This window comes from Schistocerca cancellata, chromosome 5 (assembly GCF_023864275.1).
Source record: "Schistocerca cancellata isolate TAMUIC-IGC-003103 chromosome 5, iqSchCanc2.1, whole genome shotgun sequence".
NCBI classification, from domain to species: Eukaryota; Metazoa; Arthropoda; class Insecta; order Orthoptera; family Acrididae; genus Schistocerca; species Schistocerca cancellata.
Window position 1 is genome coordinate 836,662,931 of NC_064630.1, and position 24,137 is coordinate 836,687,067.

The 24,137-nt window shown below is 41.8% G+C and overlaps 1 protein-coding gene across 6 annotated transcripts in view; it reads left to right on the forward strand.

Annotated features, from left to right (window-relative positions):
- The window catches only part of LOC126187518 (neurexin-1a), a 2,258,738-nt gene that overhangs the window by 1,416,989 nt on the left and 817,612 nt on the right, over positions 1–24,137 (forward strand). The gene's annotated exons all lie outside the window — the stretch shown is intronic.

Below are 24,137 nucleotides of genomic sequence, written 5' to 3' on the forward strand. Positions count from 1 at the left end.
CCAAATATGTTATCTTTTCCACTTACGTGTACAATCTCGAAAGAGTATTCCTGTAGAGCTAATGACCAGACTTCTATGCATTAACTTGCACCCAAGGAAAAAGCTTACAGCTTGATGGTCAGAATATGCTTTTACATGGTGCCCATAAATACAATAGTTGAACTTCTTAAATGCTCATGCCACTGATAATGCCTCTAGTTCAGGTGCATAGTAAACTCGTTCACACTGTGACAACGTTCAAACCAATGATTCTTACTTCTGTTTTCTCACCTACTTCAAATAGTTGGAATAGACAAGAACGTAAACCATAACTGGAAGCATCTGTTGCAATACAGAATTCTTTGGTCATGTCTTGGTGGTGTAAAAACTGTGCATTTAACCAAACTTCTTTTTTGTTCTGAAAAGCTTCCTGACAATCTGCTGACCACATCCGTAAAACATTTTTCTTTAGTAAGCTAAAAATGCTTTGCTGTTAAGCAACTGTCCGGGTATGAAACGTATATGAAAGGGCACTAGGCCCAAAAAGTCTTTCAATTGGTTTTTTTTTTTTTACCTGGGAGAGGGCATATTTCTTAACGTGTCCATTTTCATAGTGTCAAGCACTATGCCTTCGGGCGTCACTGTGTGTCCCAGAAATTTTATTTTGTCTCTACCAAATTTTGATTTTTTTAAAGTTTATGGTTACCCCCGCATAACGAATTTTTCTAATACCTATTGTAATGTTTCTGCCCAAGTTGCAGTAGCAATCAGTAGGTCTTCTACATACATAGTGATTCTGTTAATCAGTTCAGGTCCAAGTACAGTATTTGATGCAGCAATAAAGACACCTGTGCTTACGTTGAGACCAAACGGTAGTACTTTAAATTGATAACTCCTACCTGCAAAAATGAATGCTGTATATTTCCTAGAACATTCTGAAATCTCTACCTGCCAGTATGAGTATCTCATGCCAATTGATGTCACATACTTTGCACAGTAAAATCTCTGAATTTGGGGCTCTTAATTCTCTGACCTCGTCTACACAGGTATGATAATTTTGTTTATATTTCTTGCATCTACCGCAAGACGTAGACTTCTCCTGGTTTAGCCACTGCAAGTTGTGGACTACTGTATGGTGACATGGACGGTTCTATAATATCCCATTCTAACATGCGACGGATTTCATTTGTTGGCCCATGGGACAGAATAGGTAGATGGCAAAATGTTTCATGAAGCTTTACTTGAACTGCATACACATATCCTTTAATTATACCAGGCTTTTCATCAAAAAGAGATATATATTTGTTTAAAAGGTTAATTAGCTCGTTTTGTTGTACAGTGTTTAAATAAACAGATTCACAAACTTTGCTTTGTATTTCTTGTCTGCAAAACTACATCAAATCGCTGTTGCCTGGACTGTGTTTCATCTGTCAACATAGGAAATTGACTGTCACATGAAAGTACTTCTGATTTTATACTCCTTGACATAACTTACTATGTACAGGCTTGCTTTTAATGCACGGTATGGGAGTCCCCTTCGCATTCACTTTTAATACACATGTGCCACAACAAAGGCCAATTATTGCATCTCTTTCTTGTAAGAAATCTACTCACCATATGCAGCTCACCGATAAACCTTTAAAAAAACAGGAATGTGCTCTCTATAGCTCCATTACCTGCCTCAATTAGTACATGAGTCTGCATACCTACTCCCTTTGACTTATTTCCAAACGCACCAATGATCCTACAATTGTGTACCGGCAACATATGTGGTGTCTGAAGTTTACAAATCTTATTATAAAATTCTAAAACCACACAATTTGTAGCCGTGCCCATGTCAACAGTAACCATGGTTGGTATTCCGCCAACTACTGAGTGAAATGCAGCTTGGATTGTTTACTTTTCCGTTAGTTTACAAAAATGGTTTTTTTCGCAAAGTTCGTCACTCAGATTTTTGCCCTGATTATACCTTATTAAACACACGCTCTCTCTACATTTGCCCCCTGTTTCTTCCGCGGGCTGTATGAGGTCGCACCTCTGAAGTGTTGCGTGTAGTGTGGCCCACCACTTCTATAATTCTTACTGGTGGCTCTTGCCTCCAGTTTTGTCCCGAACTATTGTTTTCAGCGGCCCTGTTCTGTGGTGCAGACGGCGCCAGACGATTGTGTATTGGTTTCTGTATTAGGATGCCAATTACTGTTCGACTGCTGTGGTGGTGGTTGCCAACGGTTTGGCTGATTATTGTTATTACTGTTGTAATTACTGTACTCTGGATGATATCTGTTGTCTTGCCTACGCCTCTTGTTAAAAAGAGGAGAATTTCTTCCACCCCTTTGTCCTAGGTTATTATTACCATTGTAGGACTGAGACAAACTATTCCCATTTTTGTTATCATAACAGTTTTCATTGTGGTATTGGCAATAGTTATTACTGTTGTTGTTTGATACTTGAGCATTGTTGCCCCCATTCAATTTCGCTTGTTCATGCAACAGGTCAATAGAATCAAACGTTGACATGGAAAGTTCTACGTTTGAATCTGGTACATGAAGTAGTTTTTCTTTTATTCAGACTGATAATTTTGATTTTAAAAGCCATATGACTTCATGTTTGGGCATTGGTTCATCCCAATATTTCGTCTTATTTCTATACTTCTCAAAATATTTACGTAGTGTATCTGCTTTACTATCGTACATCTTGGAATGATACACCTCACACCTTAAACATTCTTGTGTTTTTACTGACCAATACGTATTTAGAAAAGCTTTCTCGAATTCCTCATGAGTATGGCAATAATCTATTACTTCACTTCCCCGTAAGGCTCCATGACCTTGAATATGGGTAGTGACAAACTGGGTTTTCTGTTTATCGTTCCACGATTTTGGTAGTATACCACGGAAGCTTTTCATAAAAGCTGCCCTCCAGTACTAAATTGGTGATCCCTTGATGCCTCAGAACATGTCCTTCCAACCGATCCCTTCTTCTACTCAAGTTGTGCCACAGATTCGTATTTTGCAATCCGTTGTAAAATTTTGAAATTGTCTCTATTTAAGTAAACTCCCTTCCACATGTATGCCGCCCCCTGTTCACAAGCTATGTGAACGGGTTGCGGACTGAGCATTGTTGCCGAACAGCTGATTGATGTCACAGTCTGCGTCTCTGGCAATTTATTGACACGTAAATGGGACTCTCCTGCTGCGTTTTTTTTATCGCTGGAAGCCCTTTTTTTAACGTGTTTACTTCTTGTGTATGTGTCTGTTTCCATTCAGAAACCTGTTTGGTGTTTTCACCTAACAAGTTTGCTGCAGACAAAGCTTCGTTTGTCGCTTTTTTACGATTACAGGCAGTTCGTTCCGTAAACATTCTTGAAATTGGTTGTCTTTCACGTTCATCCAGTCTACAAAGTCTGGAGTGAACTGAATGCCTTTCTGTATAATGTTCACTTATGCGGATATCTCCTGTTCAATAGCGAGTCTCTGTACATGTGTAACTCTTTGCTGCACAGAATTTTCTAATGTACTTTGTGCTGCATTAACTTGCGCGACCTGCTTGGTTGCATCATTGACAGCTTCGGGCAAGTGCTTGTGTGTTTTTCGCGTTTCGTCAAGTTCATCACTAATATATTTCACTGAATTTTCTATCAAGGTCGTCACGAATTTGTGTGGCAACATTTTCTTGTTTCTGTGGGTTTCGAACTTCCGTTTACTAATGTGGTTACATTATTGTGGCCGCAGTTTGATGTTTTCCATTCAAAATGTCAGTCACATTTTGAAGTTTTTGTAAACTAGCAGTCATGTTGTTGTTGTGGTCTTCAGAGACTGGGTTGATGGAGCTGCTCTCTCCTGTACAGACTTCTTCATCTCCCAGAAACTGCTACAACCTACATCCTTCTGGATCTGGTTAGTGTATTCATCTCTTGGTCTCCCTCTCGATTTTTACCCTCCATGCTGCCCTCCAGTACTAAATTGGTGATCCCTTGATGCCTCAGAACATGTCCTTCCAACCGATCCCTTCTTCTACTCAAGTTGTGCCACAGATTCGTCTTCTCCCCAATTCTGTTCAGTACCTTCTCATTAGTTACATGATCTACCCGTCTAATCTTAAGCATACTACTGTAGCACCACATTTCGAAAGCTTCTATTCTCTTCTTGTCTAAACTATTTATTGTCCATGTTTCACATCCATACGTGGCAACGATCCATACAAATATTTTCAGAAAAGACTTCCTGACACTCAAATCTATACTCGATGTTAACAAATTTCTCTTCTTCAGAAACTTTCGTTTCGACCGTAGGTGCATTTTCATCCGCCGATAATTTGTTATTTTGATTTTCGTGGCTCGCCATATCTTGCTCGTCACTGTCCGTGTCTGTACTCCGGGCGGTGTAGCCATTTTCATGTTTCTACCAACTTTTCCTATGAATTAAAAGAATACACTACACTGAATTTAATAAAATTGACCGTTAATTCTACTCAATTTACACACGGCAAATTTTATTTAAGGTGGTTAGGACGTATAACGGGCCGACTTCGACAAGGAGAGGCACCACAGGACATTTTAATTTGCACTGTCTATAAATTCATAAAACTTTGTCAGCATGACCACGAAGGATTCAGGATTCACACTCATAGCAGTGGAAGTTCAAAAACACGAAACAATAATATATTTAAATGTGAAATTTCATGATTTTTTTCACTTACTGTTGGCAGCATTTGTTGCTATAAGTACACTTTTCTTCATAAGTAAGAGAAATTCTTCGATGAATTTTGCACAGCTTACAAACCATACTTACAGGTGTTTGAAACTCTAGAATTTATTTAATCTATGGAAATATGAATGGGCTGTTACGTTTTAAATTTCGTGTTTAGACAAAACTCGAATTTTATAGTTAATTATCTCAATTTTTACCACATTTTTTAACAGATTTGGGAAATTCTAGAGTTTCATACAGCTGTAAGTATGGTTTGTATGCTGTGCAAAACTCGTCGAAGAATCTCTATTACTTATGAAGAAAAGTGTACCTACAGCAACAAATGCAGCCAATACCAAGTGGAAAAATGATGAAATTTCACACGTAAAAAAAATTTGTTTTGTTATGTTTTTGAACTTCCTCTGCTGAGTGTGAATGTCGAAGCCTTCCTGGTCATGCTTACAAAGTTTTATGAATTTATTTGTAAAAGTATAGACAGTGCAAATTAATATGTCCTGTAGTGCCTCTCATGCTCCAAGTCGGCCCGTTTCACGTCCTAGCCCCCTTAATATGAATTACTGTTAATGGATAGCAATTGCCGGTAAAACAATCTAGCGACGATTCTCAGTCGTTCTAGAAAGCGGCCATCTTGCCGACATTTCGTTTTGCACAAATCACCGAAAAATTTGCTAGCTACTGTGAGCAATGATTTGAAATTTAACACTCCCTAACTGACTTTTTCACACCGAGGCAAAGGTAATGTCCTTACCTCCTTTCTTACTGCGTTCGAGCAACGTCTCGAGTAGTGGTTTTTTCGTTTAAGGACCGTACTCAACGTCTCGTATTACCCAGCTTGTTGAAACTGTCTCGTATATCGTTACCGTGCTTTTTCATGTAACAGAAATATACAAATTTTTTAGATACCAAAATTATAATGATACATACAGGGTGTTTCAAAAATGACCGGTATATTTGAAACGGTAATAAAAACTAAACGAGCAGCGATAGAAATACACCGTTTGTTGCAATATGCTTGGGACAACAGTACATTTTCAGGCAGACAAACTTTCGAAATTACAGTAGTTACAATTGTCAACAACAGATGGCGCTGCGGTCTGGGAAACTCTATAGTACGATATTTTCCACATATCCACCATGCGTAGCAATAATACGGCGTAGTCTCTGAATGAAATTACCCGAAACCTTTGACAACGTGTCTGGCGGAATGGCTTCACATGCAGATGAGATGTACTGCTTCAGCTGTTCAATTGTTTCTGGATTCTGGCGGTACACCTGGTCTTTCAAGTGTCCCCACAGAAAGAAGTCACAGGGATTCATGTCTGGCGAATAGGGAGGCCAATCCACGCCGCCTCCTGTATGTTTCGGATAGCCCAAAGCAATCACACGATCATCGAAATATTCATTCAGGAAATTAAAGACGTCGGCCGTGCGATGTGGCCGGGCACCATCTTGCATAAACCATGAGGTGTTCACAGTGTCGTCTAAGGTAGTTTGTACCGCCACAAATTCACGAAGAATGTCCAGATAGCGTGATGCAGTAATCGTTTCGGATCTGAAAAATGGGCCAATGATTCCTTTGGAAGAAATGGCGGCCCAGACCAGTACTTTTTGAGGATGCAGGGACGATGGGACTGCAACATGGGGCTTTTCGGGTCCCCATATGCGCCAGTTCTGTTTACTGACGAAGCCGTCCAGGTAAAAATAAGCTTCGTCAGTAAACCAAATGCTGCCCACATGCATATCGCCGTCATCAGTCCTGTGCACTATATCGTTAGCGAATGTCTCTCGTGCAGCAATGGTAGCGGCGCTGAGGGGTTGCCGCGTTTGAATTTTGTACGGATAGAGGTGTAAACTCTGGCGCACGAGACGATACGTGGACGTTGGCGTCATTTGGACCGCAGCTGCAATACGGCGAACGGAAACCCGAGGCCGCTGTCGGATCACCTGCTGCACTAGCTGCGCGTTGCCCTCTGTGGTTGCTGTACGCGGTCGCCCTACCTTTCCAGCACGTTCATCCGTCACGTTCCCAGTCCGTTGAAATTTTTCAAACAGATCCTTTATTGTATCGCTTTTCGGTCCTTTGGTTACATTAAACCTCCGTTGAAAACTTCGTCTTGTTGCAACAACACTGTGTTCTAGGCGGTGGAATTCCAACACCAGAAAAATCCTCTGTTCTAAGGAATAAACCATGCTGTCCACAGCACACTTGCACGTTGTGAACAGCACACGCTTACAGCAGAAAGACGACGTACAGAATGGCGCACCCACAGACTGCGTTGTCTTCTATATCGTTCACATCACTTGCAGCGCCATCTGTTGTTGAAAATTGTAACTACTGTAATTTCGAAAGTTTGTCCGCCTGAAAATGTACTGTTGTCCCAAGCATATTGCAACAAACGGTGTATTTCTATCGCTGCTCGTTTAGTTTTTATTGCCGTTTCAAATATACCGGTCATTTTTGAAACACCCTGTATAAATACATATGTACATACATAAACAGATCCTGTACTAAGGTAGCCATTTTAATGGTAGATTTTTATTATTATTGGGTTTTGAAATTAGTATTTAATCTTGCATTACTCTGGCTTACCAGGATAGCCTAGTACGATACCTGTTTGCTGGATATGCGATAACAGGGAGAGCAGAGCGCCGGCGGCGCGGCCCGCGCTGACCCAGGCTGCCGGCCGGCACGCAGCGCCGCCGAACCGCCGCTCTGGCGCTGCGGCTGCGCTCACCCCTCGTCCTCATTGTCCCTGTTTACAAGTATTGACTACTTTGTGGCTGTTCAGTGTAGTGAAGACGTAAAATTCCGTTTTAAAAATCACGTAACGGGAGACAAACCGACGCATTTCGTCAGCACTGGCTGTCGCACGAAAGACTTGATGCGCAGTATTTGTTCTGGCTGACACCACGAACACATGGCACAAGCGAAGTTACAAATACCTGCGGAAACGCCAGAGAAAATGCTCCTCACGGACACTCCGTACCTGCACGTGAGCGGCGGCCCAGGTGTGTGTGTGTGTGTGCAGGGGGTCCTAGTTCCTCGACTGGCGGGCGGACCGCCGTTCGACTCTCGCTGCAGTCAGTCTTGCCCAGACTGCTCGGCGCGGTCTCTATGCAGCAGGCTTCAGTGTATGTTGACGAAATCGTCACGGAGCCTCATGTCTCCCGAAAGCCCGTATCTCGGAACAGCTCGAGGCTGAGTTTTACCACCGCCGACTTCTCTTTATTCGCTAGACGTACGCATCTAATGTTTTTCACACACCGTTGCGAGATACAGCGCTGTGTTTGTGGTGTTTGCCCAATGTATTGAAGGACACACACGCTATATATACTGGGTATTTGCAGTCTCAGGTTGCCCTTTACAGAGCCAAGCATGTCTGTCGTTCATTTTGATGGCCGAATGATGTCGTTTCGTCCAAGGATTCACGTCATTTTGGCTGAAAGAGACCCAGTATACGGGATAAAGGCGAATTCATCTTTTTGTACTTCTTTGCTGTTCCACATCTACATCTCAACCTACATAAATACTCCGCAATCCGTCTTACGGCGAGTGTTGGAGGGTACCCTGTATCACTACTAGTCATTTAATTTCCTTTTGGACTCGTAAACAGGGCGAGGGAAATACGAGTTTCTGTATCCCTCGGAATGAGCCCTAGTTTCTCGTATCTTATCTTTCTGGTGCCTACGCGTAATGTACGTCGGAGGCCGCAGAATCGTCCTGCAGTCATCTCCAGTGGCCGGTTGCGTGAATTTTCTCAGTTGTGTTTCTTCGAAAACAACGTTGCCTTCCCTCCAGGGTTTCCCATTGAGCTTCTGAAGCATGTCCGCAACACTTGCGTGTTGTTAGAATCTACCAGTGCGTCTCTGAACTGCTTCGATGTCTTTCTTTTATGGGACCTGGTGCAGATCACAAACACTCGAGGAGTTGTCAAGAGCAAGTCGCACCGGGGTCCTGTACACGGTCTCCTTGACACGTGGACCTCTCTCCCATGGAGTTCTCCCGAAACACCGGCCTTCCCTACCACAACCCTCACATGCCCGTTCCATTTCGTGTCGCTTTGCGGTGTTACGTACTGATGTATAGACGATGAGACTCCAGCAAGCAGGCCACAACTAACGCTTTATCCTAACATTACAGGTTTGTTTTTTCTATTCACCGCATTAACTTATATGTAGAGCTAGCTGTCATTCATCACGCGAACTAGAAATTTTGTCCAAGTCACCTTGTATCCCCCTACAGTCGCTCAACTTCGACACCTTACCGTACATCACAGCATCGTGAGCAAACGACCGCAGATTGCTAGCCACCCTGTCCGCCAACTCATTTACGTCTACACAGAACAGTAGCGGTCCTGCCACACTTCCCTGGGGCACTGTTGACGATACCCTTGTCTCTGATGCACACTCGCCGTCAAGGACAACATACTGGCTCCTATTAATTAAGCAGTCTTCGAGCCACTCACATACCTGTCGACCTATTCCATATGCCCGTAGCTCCTTTAGATGCTTGCAAAATGGGCACCTTATCAAACGCTTTCCGGAATTCTTGAAATATTTCATCTGCGTGTTCCCCTTCACACGTAGTTTGCAGTATGTCATGTTAGAAAAGGACAAATTGAGTTTGGTAGAAGCGATCCTTTCTAAAACCAAAATAAATTATACATTGTCGTATTGGAAGTCAGATCTGGAAGCTGGACAGTTCGTTCTTTCCACTAACCTGTCGTCTTCTAAAGTTGTGCCCCATCGCAGAAGACACCTCGTCGGTCGTGGCTTCCTCTTCGGCGGAGGCTGCTGTGCTGTCACCTCGAACTTGAACCTGTGACTGTGCTTTCTTTTGTGGGACGGCACTTGCCCAGGTTAGTCTCTGTATCTACAGAGAGCATCATCCGTACTTATATGGTAACTTTTCTGACATCTTCCCATATAGAGCACGAAATGTCCGTCCGAAACAGAGGTACGCGTCCGGCTCTGAAGAACACCCGAAACAGTGTGACTACAACAGCCTATGTACTTCGTCTCCCAGATGCGGCAAAGCGACCCGAAGGTGTCCGAACCGCTTTGGTTGTACTATCATTGCTCTTATGTTTATCAAAATTAGTGAAATTTAATAAACATAAACGGTAGTCTCGTGGGATAACCATGAGAGACTGTCATATTGAAAACTGGGTTAAATATAATGAAAAGTATATAAATAATTAATAACAGAAGTTAGGCGCTTTGGCGCCTAACATCCGAATGTGCCGACCAATCAGAAGCAAGTTTAGTAATATTGGCGAACTCTCACACACGAATAGTACACGTACCATATGCTACTTCACGTGTGTATCAATTTGAATTCCAAAGTTCCAAAATTGACCTGTTCTCGAAGACAACTAACAAGTTTGGAAATGAGAAAATTTTGCCCCATATGTTAAAAAAAAAGTTTCCAATCTCTCAGTATCTCCCCTTCTATCTCATTCATGGAAATTCTTTAAAAAAAGAAGCACTAAGAAATTCTTGTTCCTAAAATGTCATCCCAATTAACCAAAGCCATTGACTTACTAATGCTGAACATACGCTTTCTCATCTTTATTCTATCAAAAAACCTTAACTAAATACACATTGCATCATGTACTCCTTCTTACAACAAAATATTATTTATGATTTTCAGCACATAGCTATCATTTAAATTTTGCCGGCCGCGTTGGTCTAGCGGTTCTAGGCGCTCAGTTCGGAACCGCGCGACTGCTACGGTCGCAGGTTCGAATCCTGCTTCGGGCGTGGATGTGTGTAATGTCCTTAGGTTAGTTAGGTTTAAGTAGTTCTAAGTTCTAGGGGACTGATGACCACAGATGTTAAGTCCCATAGTGCTCGGAGCCATTTGAACCATTTAAATTTTCTGTAGTCTGGCTATCAACAGTAAATGTTGTCACCTGGGCCATTAAATCTCCTCATAAACACTCTCTGCACTTATTGATGTTTGTATATGATAGGAACTAAACAATATATGTTTCCATCTAACATCAGCGCAGTGCCGTTCACTTTTGCTTAATAGCGCTCACATTTTTTTCATCTAACATCGGCGCAGTGCCGTCCACTTTTACCTAATAACACTGACATTCTTTTCATCTTATGCCAGCACTAGGCCGTCCATATATTGTTTTCTATCACATAATTCATAAATATTCTAACTTATATCACCATATAAGTGTCCTTACATAAAATTCATATATAGATGTTACGTAGATTTACAATATTCGAGGTGCGAATATAAAGTAATGAGACTGATGTGAAAAAAATGTTGCTTACGTTTTAGTCAAGTTTAGTGTTGTCTCCTTCAAAGTAGTTCCCCTGTGATTCCACACACATTTTCCAGCTCTTGTGTCATTGATGGTAACATTTATGGACCTCACCTTTTTGACACATTGTGTTGTTTGAAAATGGTGTCCCTTGACCGACGTTTTGACTCTTGGAAATAGAAAAAAGTCGTACGGAGCGATATCTAGTGAATAAGGTGGCTGTGGTAGTACTGAAATTTGTTTTGAGGTTAAAAATTGCTGTACTGACAGATCAGTATGGGATGACACATTATTGTGATGCAGAATCCAATTCAATCTTCAGTTATTATCAGACGAACAGTTTCTCGATTGATGTTTAGTTCTTGTGCAAACATTTTTACGGATAGTCTTCGATAAGATCGTACGAGTTCACGCTCCCTGGCTAAGTTGACTTCCGTCCTTGAGGTTGATGGTCGTCCACTGCTGTCATCTTCAACATTCGTTCTGCCTTTACTAAACATTTTATGACAACGAAAAACGTAAGCTCTTCACATAAGCTTTCTGAAGCTTACCGTAAGTTGTCGTCGCGTTTTCACCCAATTTAACGCAAAAAGAAATGGCATACCGTTGCGCAATATTATGCGGTTCCATTTCCGTGACGAGAGACACAAACACTTCTTAACTTATTACAGCACAACTCACGACTGAGTAGGTACTTTGATGTGCCCCTTGGATTAGAAACAGCTTATAGACCAAGGTTAAAGATATTAAAAAACTAAAAACCTGCCTCGATTTTAGTTTCTTAATATATTAACCAACAATTGCTGACGCGCTGCCATGTTAAAGGTTCTTAAGGCCAAAGACATTGTGCCTATGCAAGCCTGCAGGGTTGCCACATCTTGCAAAGAAAATCAGTCTCATTACTTTATTGTCGCATCTAGTACACACTGTCGCATTGAACGGAATACAATAATATTTACTTCCATGGTGACTACAGGGATGTCATTTGAACTGTCTCTTCGTGCGGCTAGTGTTCCTAACCTTGACTCATCGGTCAGTGCATTCTCGCATCACCTGTTAATGTTTTGCCGTTACGCATCACGCGTGACTCATCCCAGTCAGCGCTTACTCTCATTCAAATTAATAACGGTTCTCGAGGCACTGCTATCTTACGTCTAAGTACTGAGATTGGAAATGATATGAGAATAGCCCTCATCAAATACTTCAGGTTTAATTTTCATTTCATTTGATAACTTAACTAGGCATTCAAACAAAATTCACAGATCTTTTGAGAGAACTGAATATACCCTAGATCGTGATAACAGAGAAAAATAACGAAACAAATTCTGTTGCTTTAATTCGCTTGTAGCTTGTTATGGACTTTACTGCTCAAACATGTAAACACTATGAATATAACAAACATTTCTCATGCGCTTTTTGCATTTGTATCTCAGTACTAATTATTGTATGTGTCATATGTGAGATTCATGTTTTGTGTTCATTAGCTGTGTGGGTAACATTTCTGTATCGTGATACAGTGGCGAAAATACCTCGCCTAAATGTTCAGCTGACTCTTAACCGCCCATTACCTTCCCGTTCCTTGTCATCATGTACGAGTGGTCGACCTGTCTGGTCGATCCAAAACTCTTTCATCATCATTTTGACTGTGGCTGGACTCTTCATATATAATGTGTGTGTGTGTGTATTACAGTGGAAACCTCATCACTGATTGTAACCACTCGCAGACCATCTGCCACTTGTCGCTAATAAAGTTTGATCTAATCGTCTCAGGACCATTGCGGATTGGGCACCGTCCTCTTCCTCTGCGTCAGCTGCAAGGTAGCTAAATAAAAAAAAAAAAAGAATATTATTTTCTCTGTATATATGCGTACGTAATTTCTTTGTTTCGTAACACATATAAAAAGTTTCTGTATGTAGTTTATAGGGTGTTCTGCTGCCTGTATGGGTGATGATTTTAGGTACTGTAGCCTAGGTTCTGAATTGTTTTGCAAACTTTATCCTGCATGTTATCTTTTCTGATACATAAGTATATTCTATGACCGGTTGCTTAACTGTTCAATTAGTACATCTTTTGTTTCAATTTCACCCTTTTTGTATTTTTTAATAGAGAAGGATAGTTGACAGATTTTAGTTCAGAATGATGAAGAGGGAAGAACTAACAGCGTCAAAAGGAAGGAAGTAAACTGTCCGTCAACTCGGGCAACCAGTAGGCGTCAGCAATGTGAAGAGTGCTACTGCCCCCTGAGGTGTCTCCGTTTCTGATGAAACTTTTTGATATCAACAACGTTATACAATGATTTGCTCTCTCCTATCTTTGGGTTGGCCACCTCCACAACACTTGAGTGAGCCAGTCAAATTATCCTATACAGACCCTCATAAGTTTCACGTATCGTCGTGGTTTCTGAATTAATTTTTGAGGACCTCAATCTTGACTTAACTAGCAACATTTCATCAACAGTACGATACCTGTGCGATTTGCTGATTATGTTTATGAGCCATGGCTGGCTCGTCTTATACATTGCATTAAACCTTAGTTGCTATTCTGCGATTATGCTGTTACCATCTCTCTCCGCGAGTCGCAGCAGCAGCGTGTAACGATATTCGCACCCTTGTACTATATTCGGCCTCACGCTTATGGTTTCCGGCTGTGCCGTGTGCGGGCAGTTGGTCGGTCGGCGTGGAGCAGCGAGGAAGTCTCTACGGTGTGTGTGTCTGGCCTGAGCCGCTGGCGGCGTCCACACGCGGTCGGAGGGTGAGGGGCAGTTCCCAGTGCTACGAGGTCCGTGGCTCACCGAACCCAGACACGAAAGTTGAATTTTTACTTAACCTACCAGCCAGCCTCAACTGTTCACATTGTGTCGTTTGAATTTCGTCATGCACTGTTGGGACATTCGCATGAGCAACAACAAGTGTTTTCAATTTTGCGAAATTCTAGCCACCCTCCTGTGGAGTTTAACTTAACTCGATTATTTTTTATTTGAAGTGCTCCAGCGGAATCTTCTGCCTTGTGGCCGTTAACGTTGCGGTTACCTGCCCTGGCCGTTGACGTAAATTCAGGAAGTGTACTTTCCTCATCGTGTTGTGGCTGTTCAGTACGGCATGTAGTTTGACGGCTGAACGTGTAATTCGTTGTGGGCGCCGATACCTTCTGCGTTGTTCCATTGAACTCCCTGTCGTGTGCTGGTCGGGTGGAGTGGAAGCTATCCTGTCGCTTGGTCTGTTGACTGTCTGTCGGTTGGATTGCCGTCAGATTGAGAATTGTTGGGTCTACTGCCTGTCTCACCTAAGCGAGTGTTAGTGTTTGAATTCCAGGACGACCCTTGGAAACTTCTGAGTGCGTTTGATATGCTACCTTTTCTTATTTGCCTTTGCAGTTTATTTACACACGGCTTCTAGCCGATTTTAAATTAAGGTTTTTTGTTCTTAGGGCGTGGGATTGTTTGGGCCTTCAGCCTAATTTGGAGAAATTTTTTAAGATGAGGCCTTCTCCCTTTTAAAATTCATATTCTTGTTTTTGAGTCTTAAGTGATTGCCCTTCAGCCGGTTTTAAATTAAAGTTGTTTTGCCCTTGAAGTGTGAGATTGAATGGCGCATTTGGCCGGGAATTAAATTCTAAAATTAATGTTTGGCTTGCTCCGTTTTTAATGTTTTCTTTACTCATGTAATGTTTGTCAAATGAATAAAGTAGTATGTGCAAGTGACAGCCACTCATTTTGGCCCCTGTCCACAAATTAAAGTATCTGTCCTGTCCTGCGGGTATAGCAGGTGATTTCAGTTTACTCTTACGTTTAGCCGCCTTTTCCTTTATCCTCTTTAATGCCAGGTCTCTTTTCTCTTGAGTAGATAATTCATCTCTGGATGGAAAGCTCATTATTCCATCGATTATACTGGGCACCCTTTCCCCTGTCATCAGTTACTGATGAGGTAGTTACGTGGTCTAGTGAGGCAACTCATTGATTATTATTTCAAACACTACGACATATTCTACCCACGTATAATGTTTGTTAGCACAATAGGTTCTAAATAATCCATTGAGTAATCACTCTCTCGCTCATGTTGGTTTGTGGATGGTACTTCCAAATGTAATTGGGTTTTACATATAAGTAATTCAACAATCGCTTCCAGTATACTGAAGTGAACTGCTTTCCTTTATCGCTAATAATTCTCTTGGGTTTCCCTACTTTGATAACATAGTCATTATTTATTTTGTCTCTTACCCACTTACCAGTGGCCTTTCTCAACGGATACAATTTCACATGCTTTGACAACATATCTAGCACCGCAAATAGATATTTATATCCTCCTCGTGATGTTGGAAGGAGCCAATATAAATCCACGCAGACCCTTTGCAATACTTTGATCGGGATAGCGTTATGCATTTCCATTCTATTGCTAGAATCAGGCGCTTTGATCTTTTGACATCTAATGCACGTTTTCAATACTGCCCTGACCTTCTTTTCAGTATTGTAGAAGTAGCAGCTTTCCTTTGTCTTATCTGCTCATTTTTTCGCACGAAAGTGTGCATATGTGTAGTGTATAAACCGGATTAGGTTACTGATACACTGTTTCGGCCAATAGACCTTCCACCGCTTTTTCACAGGATTTGCTCTCCTATATAAGATCCTTTTATATATCATATGATATTTCCTGATTTTACTATTACTATTCCTAATCCATTCCGCTTTGATAAACTTAATATCCTCGTCCATATTTTGTTCCCTTCTTAGGTTTTGAAGGATGACTCAATTTTTGTCCTCATTCTTTACATGTGTGAGGTACATAATTGATACCTCCTTTTTGTCCTGAATCATTAAAGTCCGCTTTATCCATTCCAACAGGTAACCTAGATAAGCTGCCTGCCACTATGTTTTCTCCAGGAACGTACTCGATACTAAACTCATACTCCTGGAGAGCAATGGCCCATCTGGTCAATCTGTTGTGGCTCGTTCTGCAATCCGTAAGGAAAGATAATGATAGTCCGTAAGGAAAGATAACGCTTTATGATCCTGTAAACCTTAACCTTTATGTCTATGACATACCATCTAAATTTCTGGAAAGCAGAGACTACTGCCAAAGCCTCCTTTTCTGTGACAGAGTATTTTCTTTCCCATTTATTTAATACTTTACTCGCAAAACATATGGTCTTCTTCTCTATTTTCCCATTATTTTCAATAAACTGGCAAAGAAGAGCCCCTAAACCGTATTCCGAAATGTATGCAAAAATGCAGAATCGCTACTTTAAATTCGGATGGGTTAACATGATGCTGTTACATAATTCGTCTTTGATCATTTTATACTCTTCCCCGCACTCTTTAGTGCACACCCAAGTCTCATTCGTTTTAGTTACGCCAAGCAATGCCTGAGCAATGCCCGCTTGATTGTTCGCAGATTTGCGATAGAATCCGGTGAGCCATAAAAATGCTTTAATCTGCTTTTTGGTCTTAGACTGTGGGAAATTTCTGATGGCTTCAAGTTTGTCAGGGTCAGGCTTGATGCCATCCGCTGAAATGACATGCCCGAAAAATTTAATTTCACCTTTTTCGAATTCGGACTTGTCAAGGCTGGCACTAATATTATTCTTCTCAATTTGATCAAGAACCTGTTTCAATATTTCATTACGTTCCTCTCAACGTTTGGCAGTAATTAAGATGTCATCTACGTAGACTATGTGTAGTAGCTGTTCTCATAGAACTTTGTCCACCATGCATATAAAGGCTGATGTTGATATTTTCAGACCAAATGGCAACACTGTGATGATAACTTCTCCCTCCATATACAAACGCTGTCTATTTTCCACATTCCTGAGCTAGAGGAGTTTGCCAGAAGCTGGTAGTCAAGTCCATGCTTGTCAATATCTAGACGCACCAATTCCTCCAACACTTCTGGCCGATCCATTTGTGGCTGTATTATTTTGTTCAATACCCCAGCATCGAGCGTAATTCTGAGTTATCCTTCTCGGTTACAATGACGAGAGGGCTACTATAGTTACTTTGGGAGCGCTCTATTACTTTCCAATCATCTTTTTAGTTTCTTTGTCCACTGCTTCCCTTTTTGCCAGTGGATTGAAATAGGCTTAAACCTAAAGGAGTGGTATTACTTGGAAACAATATTCATAGTCCTTCATGCACCCCGGTTTCTTTGAAGATGCTCTTTTGTGCTAACTCATAGGCCTGATGCTCAGCTAAAACCTTCATGCTTACGATCTTTCATCCTAATCTCGATGTTTACCTCCTCCTGTGACTCTACTCCTGTCAAGAAACTTAAGGGTTTCTCTCGGTTTGAGATCCCAACACATCTTTTCACTCAGTATTCGTATTCTGGCATTACTTTCGTCACGCTGTGGCCCCTGTTTCCCCGCAAATTTTATTACAGTTTTCCTCCTGTCCCTCTTTCATTTTCATTTCACCTTCAGCATAATGTAGCATTGCTCTATTAGCAAATAACCAATCTGCTCACATGATTAAATTGACACACAGGTCGGTCACTACCATGGCATGACTCTTCTTGCAGTGTGAATTCCAATAAACTCTCCTTCTTCATAACGTTGCTTCGGGCCCCACAGGCAGTAACTACCGTTACTCCATGTACAGATAACTCTGGTACTCGCTCATTTTTCTTTATTATCTCGTAAAAGTCACTTGAGGTTGCATTAACTTTTCTACCTGACTCCAGAATAGCAACTGTCTTGAACTTCAGTTTCTACAGGTGGTTGGTGCGATTCCTCTACCTGTGACCTATCCTGTTCCATAAGTGCATCTTTAATGTTATCTCAAGAATCTCATTAGTGGTCCACTTATTTCGGCCGTTCTCGATTGGACCATGTCGGAACCGCCTACACGTTTTCCGACCCCTTGATTTCTTTCCCTCTACTTAGTACGATCTCTGCCTTGAAATTGATCATTATTATTATAACATTCACTGGTACCGTTATAGTAGCTCTTTGAAATCCACCTCTTCCTGTTCTATATGAACAACGGTTACTATTGTGAGGTCTATCTTCCTCTGTTCTACCTTGATCGCCATTATTGTTCGACATACTATTCCTGTTTGAGTCATGGTGGCTGCAGCGGTCTGCACGCCACCTGTTTTTACGCCAGCCTTCTATCTACAGGAGGTTGTTAACCTCACTCTTGTTGACGTAAGTTAGTTTCTTCTGTACAGACCCTGGAAACGTAAGAACTATTATTTCTACTAAGTCAGATTTACGTAAAGGATCACCTAAGTACTGGTTCTTTTCCCAGTAGTGCTGAAGGAACTCCTTATAATAATCGCAGCCACAGTTTTCAAAACTCCTAGCTTTAAATATTTCTGTTTTTATACTGTTTCGTGTACTTGGGGACCAGCATTGGTTTAGGAATGCTGTAACAAATTCTTGGTATGTTTTACATGTGTTACTGGACCCTGTTCCCCATGATATTGCGACCCCTTCAAAACGACTGGCTGCAAATTTGATTTTCTGCTGTTCAGTCATGTTGTCAGGTATGATGCCCTCAAACAGGCGAATGAAAGCAACAGGATGTATAGTACCTGTGCTAGAAAAGTTACGTAATTTGTAAGCACTGGCATTACTGACTACTTCATTAATATGCGCAATACCCTAACGTTTTTCCCGTTCAACCCACTCTTCGAGTTTCTGTTTTAACGCAACTTCCACATCACCTATGTTTTTACTCATCTCACTTAGTAAAGATACGTCTTCTGCCTTCTGTTCTATTTCTCTCAAACGACCCTGAATCGTATTTGTATTACCATTACAAACAGGTTCTACTCGTGATATCTTAAGGCTAAAGAATGAATTTTCATCCTTTAAGTTTACGACCTGTTTGTTGCCTTTCATAGGTATCTTTCCAACTTTTGTTTATTTTACACTGAACATTACTTAATTTAATGATTCCATCCCTAACTGACAATACAAAGTATCTTGAGATCATTTATTTTTTCTACTTCATCATCAATCTTATGATTCACCTCTTGCTTACACTTATGTAATTTTTGACCCCATTCTTCACTCTCATGCTCAATTCTTTTTTCACAAGCCCCTATTCTAGTTTCATGAGAATGACCCCTGGTCTCGAAATGTTTAAACTTACGATTAAGTTTTGCTGTCTCCTCGTTTGTTGCTTCCATTTTATCAGTAAGTAAATTTTTGCCCTTTCTTTAATTTATTTGAATCCTGTGTTATTTCTTTTTGTCCAGATACTAACTCCATTAACATTTAAACCACACTTTTATTATGATCTTGTGTAGGCAATGTATCAGCTGCTGCTGTTCCATGGTTTAACCTACTTGTTCTACTTGTTGATTCATTACCAATGATGGTGTCAGAGTCGTCACTTGCGACATCACCATTCACCTTATTTAACTTGTTATTAACATTGATGTCATCTACATCAGAATCCACCTCTCTAATTCCACTATTGCCATTATCTGAAATTGTGTTTCCTTGGAAAACTTCAGTTTCTACATCAGATGATTCTGGTAAATAGCTATCATCCATTTGATTTTGTACGCTTTCCTCTTTACTTATATTACTAATTTCAACTGGCGTACACTCTAATTGGCTTGACTCTTCAGTTTCATTTCCCTGAGCCTGCGCTGGCCGTAGAGGCCGAGCGGTTCTACGCGCTTCAGTCTGGAACAGCGCGACCGCTACGGTCGCAGGTTCGAATCCTGCCCCAGGCATGGATGTGTGTGATATTCTTAGGTTAGTTAGGTTTAAGTAGTTCTAAGTTCTAGGGGACTGATGACCTCAGATGTTAGGTCCCATAGTGCTCTGAGCCATTTGAACCATTTTTGAGGCTGCACTGCCTCTCTGCTTCTAAGATTGCACCGCATTTCACTTACCCCCGACATTTTGTTATTAAGGAAATTATTACGGAACAATTTAACTATATGACTAAGTACACTTTCCCGGCGTATTAGTATGTCAAATTCTTGTCGGGCTTCCAGCCGGATCAAACTGTCATCCGAGCACAACATTTCAGCGGTCCACCTGGCCGCCATCATCAGGTGAGAAAAGCTACGCTGCTCTCACCGATAACTGATTCCACTCGCAAGTGACTGCATCCTTATATGCATCGTAAGTACAACAGCGCATGCGCTAATGCAGTGCACACGCTCTCAATCATTCCTGCTGCTCCCTGGCGCAAAAAGAGTACCAGCGCCTCCGGTGGTGAATATTGTTGAAAACGATGCATCGTTACGAATGATTATTCATAGCCGGACGATTGACATGCCGTTGTTTCTTCATATCTGATAAAACAGGACTCCCCGTTTTACTTAGCGGATATCCGTTATCACGATGAATGATATTATCTGCTAGTCTGATTCCGACAAATTCTTTTAAAACACAATCCCAGTACGGCGAAGCATTTGCAGCTCCTTCCGTTTCGTTGTACAGCACCCTGCGTCCCTCTGTAAGGCAATGCTGAGCCGCTGCAGATTTATCTGGTTGTAATAATCGCGTATGGCAATGATGTTCAATACACCTGTCGTTGACGGTAGGAATAGTTTGGCCAATGTATATTTTCCCGCACTCACACGGTATTTTGTAAACGCCAGGCTTCCTCAAACCTAGATCATTTTTGGCAGAGCCAAGAAGTGCTCGAATCTTCGCTGGCGGACAAAAAACACATCTGATCTCATATTTCTTCAAAAGTCTACCTATCTTGGATGACACATTCCCAGCATACGGAAGAAAAGCCACAGACCTAAAGGTGTCTTCAGAAGGTTCAGGTAGAGGTCCGAACTCAGAAGCACATCGAATTTGTCGGTCCGTATAGCCGTTATTATTGAACACGTCCGTAAGATGTTGCAGCTCCTGTGGTAAATTCTGAGCATACGAGACAGCATATGCTCGTTTAACGAAGGTCCGAAGGACTCCTGTACGTTGATGAGGTGGATGGCATCTCCAGGATGGGATCTTAAGGATGCACTCTTCTTGTCGATGTCCGAGACGCCTCGCTGCATCAATAACCTTCCCATTACCCTTCCCCCGGAGTGCAGACTTCACTGGGCCAGGCGGATGGAAGATGGAATGTGCGAGATCCGGGCTGTAGGGTGGACGAGGAAGAACCCTCCAACGAACTTCTGTGAGCTCCTCTTGGGTGTGCAGACTTCAGTGAGGCGTTGCATTGTCAGGGAGCAGAAGTTCGTCTGCAGTTTCATGGCGACGAACGCTAGTTTTAAACGTACCACAATGTTCGTGCCGTCCTGTTTCCTGAACTCTGTGTCGGTTGATCCGAGTGGTATATGTGGATACTGTCTGAATAATGTGTTGCGAATAGAGTTAGTAGTAAAGACTTAACAAATCAGAGCGTCATGCCCTACGCTAGGGTTTTCAGCATAAAGAGCGAGAAGTGTAGCAAGCGATACACTTATTTCATTTCTCCATTTTGTTTGGGTGGGTGTCAGCGAGAGGAAATTTCGTAAATGGTTGAAACCGACTACAAAGCTCGCTGAAAGTCACTAAATCGTTTCATTCGCAAATGCCGGATGATTATAGTCTGATTAATTTCCGCGCTGTGAGATAAGCTGCCTCAAGACATACTAAATCCTGTAAAGTTTTAAGATTATTCCTCTTAATGAGTAGATTATGACACCATTTTAAATTCGATCAGTAATGATTTTCATGTTGGCCCTTCACGCCGGCATGCAGGCAACCCGCAACGGCTATGTAATACACATTCCTGTCCTAATCGCGAATAAATTAGTCAACGGAAAAATTGTCCAGGTGCGAATAGCGCACGTGCACTGTGGGTTCCGTACAAATTTAATTACGTGTACAAACTGTTAATCCACCGCAGGAATCGAGAAGTTGGGCCGTATCTGTCTGCTGTCGACATTGATACTGGAAAGGTAACGGTCATAGGGATTCCAAGATTTAGACAATGTTTCAAATTCAATAAAATAAATGTGATATAAAGTCATACAGGAAGTATGTGACCATTAGTGTAATAACCGGTAGTTCTTCACGTAGGATAACTGTGTCGCAATAGCAAAAGTCAGACGCCAGCTAAGGAATGGCATTATACATTATACGACGCGTTTCGGTAGTTGTCCATTATCTGATATGCACGAGGGATTACTGCACGTAGATATGACGTTGAAAATTGGCAAACTAGTCTGCCAAGTTCCGTTTCACATACAACTTGAAACACCGTCTCTACGTACAGTAACCGCTCGTGGGTATCAGATGACGGATAAATTCCGAAACGCTTCAGATGAGCAATGAACTCATTCCTTGCCAGAGAGTGTTACCATTGGGACCCAGTCAGGAGAACTAGTAATAGCTTTAATTTCGGGTTTGATGTAGGACAACAAATGACAGAAGCAATATATTTTCGTGTGATATAGTTACAAATTAACAATTGTCGCATTTTTTCCCGTTACTTGTATTGTGAAATCTTACTTCTCGCCAAATTTCATCATTGTAGGTAAACGGGAACTACCCTATAGTTAAGAACTTGGATGAGCATCTCAACTGGGAGTACGCAGCTCGTGGTCGTGCGGTAGCGTGCTCGCTTCCCGCGCCCGGGTTCCCGGGTTCGATTCCCGGCGGGGTCAGGGATTTTCTCTGCCTCGTGATGACTGGGTGTTGTGTGCTGCCCTTAGGTTAGTTAGGTTTAAGTAGTTCTAAGTTCTAGGGGACTGATGACCATAGATGTTAAGTCCCATAGTGCTCAGAGCCATTTTTGAATCTCAACTGGGCGGAGATTACAGTCGCAGTGTGCCGGAAGACGTCTGCTTCTCTCTATGCTCTCAAAAACTTTCGGAACATATTTCCACAGGACTTGAAACGCCAGCTCGTGCAAGCACTCGTTCTACCGAATCTCCACTATTGTGACGTAATTCAACAAGGCATGAGTATTGAAAACAAAAGATGGCTATAACTAACCATGAATGCCTGTGTGCGTTAGACCTGCAACATTCGCCGATATGATCATGTTAGTGCTTCATACTCCGAGCTAGGGTGGCTGCGGCCGGACAAATTGCGTGACTACCACACTCTGTGTCTACTTCAGCGGCTCCTCGTCGCGCAAGCACCCCAGTACCTTGCTTTAGAGATTAAAAACCTGTCATGCCATCATAATCGAAACACGAGGTCACTCTTATTTGGTATCCTAACTGTGCCCACTAAAAAAACAAAAACTTTTGCAAACTCCTTCTCAGTTGCCGCTGTCCGCCTCTGGAACAAACTTGCGCAAAATTCAATCCCCTGCTGCTTTTAACAAGAACTTGAAAAGCATTTCCTACTATCATCCTCATAACGTTCTCCACAAAATTAATGTACAAGGCCAATCCTCTCAGCTGTCAAATAGCAAAGCTAGCGTCTCCTATCTTGCTCCTGAGATCCCTTCCTCTTCATCTATTAGCCACGCAATCTTCTTTTCCTTTATATTTCCTTAATTATGTTTCATCATGTCTCTATTTTTCTCCTCCCTTCACCATCAGTCTCCCTCATACTCCCTGCTGCTAACACTCCTATCTAAAATCTGTCTCTTCAATAATGTCTATTTATAACAGTACTTATGATCTACGAATAGAAACTCTGAATGTATTTTTCCAGGTGTGCCTTTGTAATTGTTTATTTCACTTTTTGTACTAGATGTAGTTTAACACGCCTACTACAACATACGAATGTAAAATAAGTAAAATGCCTGGTTAGATGTAAGAGAGGGCCTGATGGCCCTAATCTTGCCAGGTTGAATAAATCAATAAATAAATAAAAATAAATAAATATAGATTTTGATGAGTGAGTTTGCGAGTGTCAAACGTGTGACATAAACATCCGTATCTTTTGACTCCGTTGACTTTGAATCATCAACGTTTTTTTACACCACGAAGAGACCATAGATTTCCATACGTTACATAAACTTCAACTCGATACATCTACCTGTTTGCGAGAAAAAGGATTTCTGACATTCGGACAGGCAGGTAGACAGACAAACAGACAAAGCGATCGTATAAGGGTGGCACTGTCACCGACCGAGGCACAGAAGCCGAATAATGACGTCAGCTGCTAGTGGCCGTCGGAATATACCGTTGGGAAAGCTGAAAATTTGTCTCGGACCAGGAGTCGAACCCGTATCCTCCGTTTCTGGCGAGCGGTCGCCCTGACCGACACAAATTCCCGACTCGCCCAAACCACGCGCTGCTGGCGTAGTGT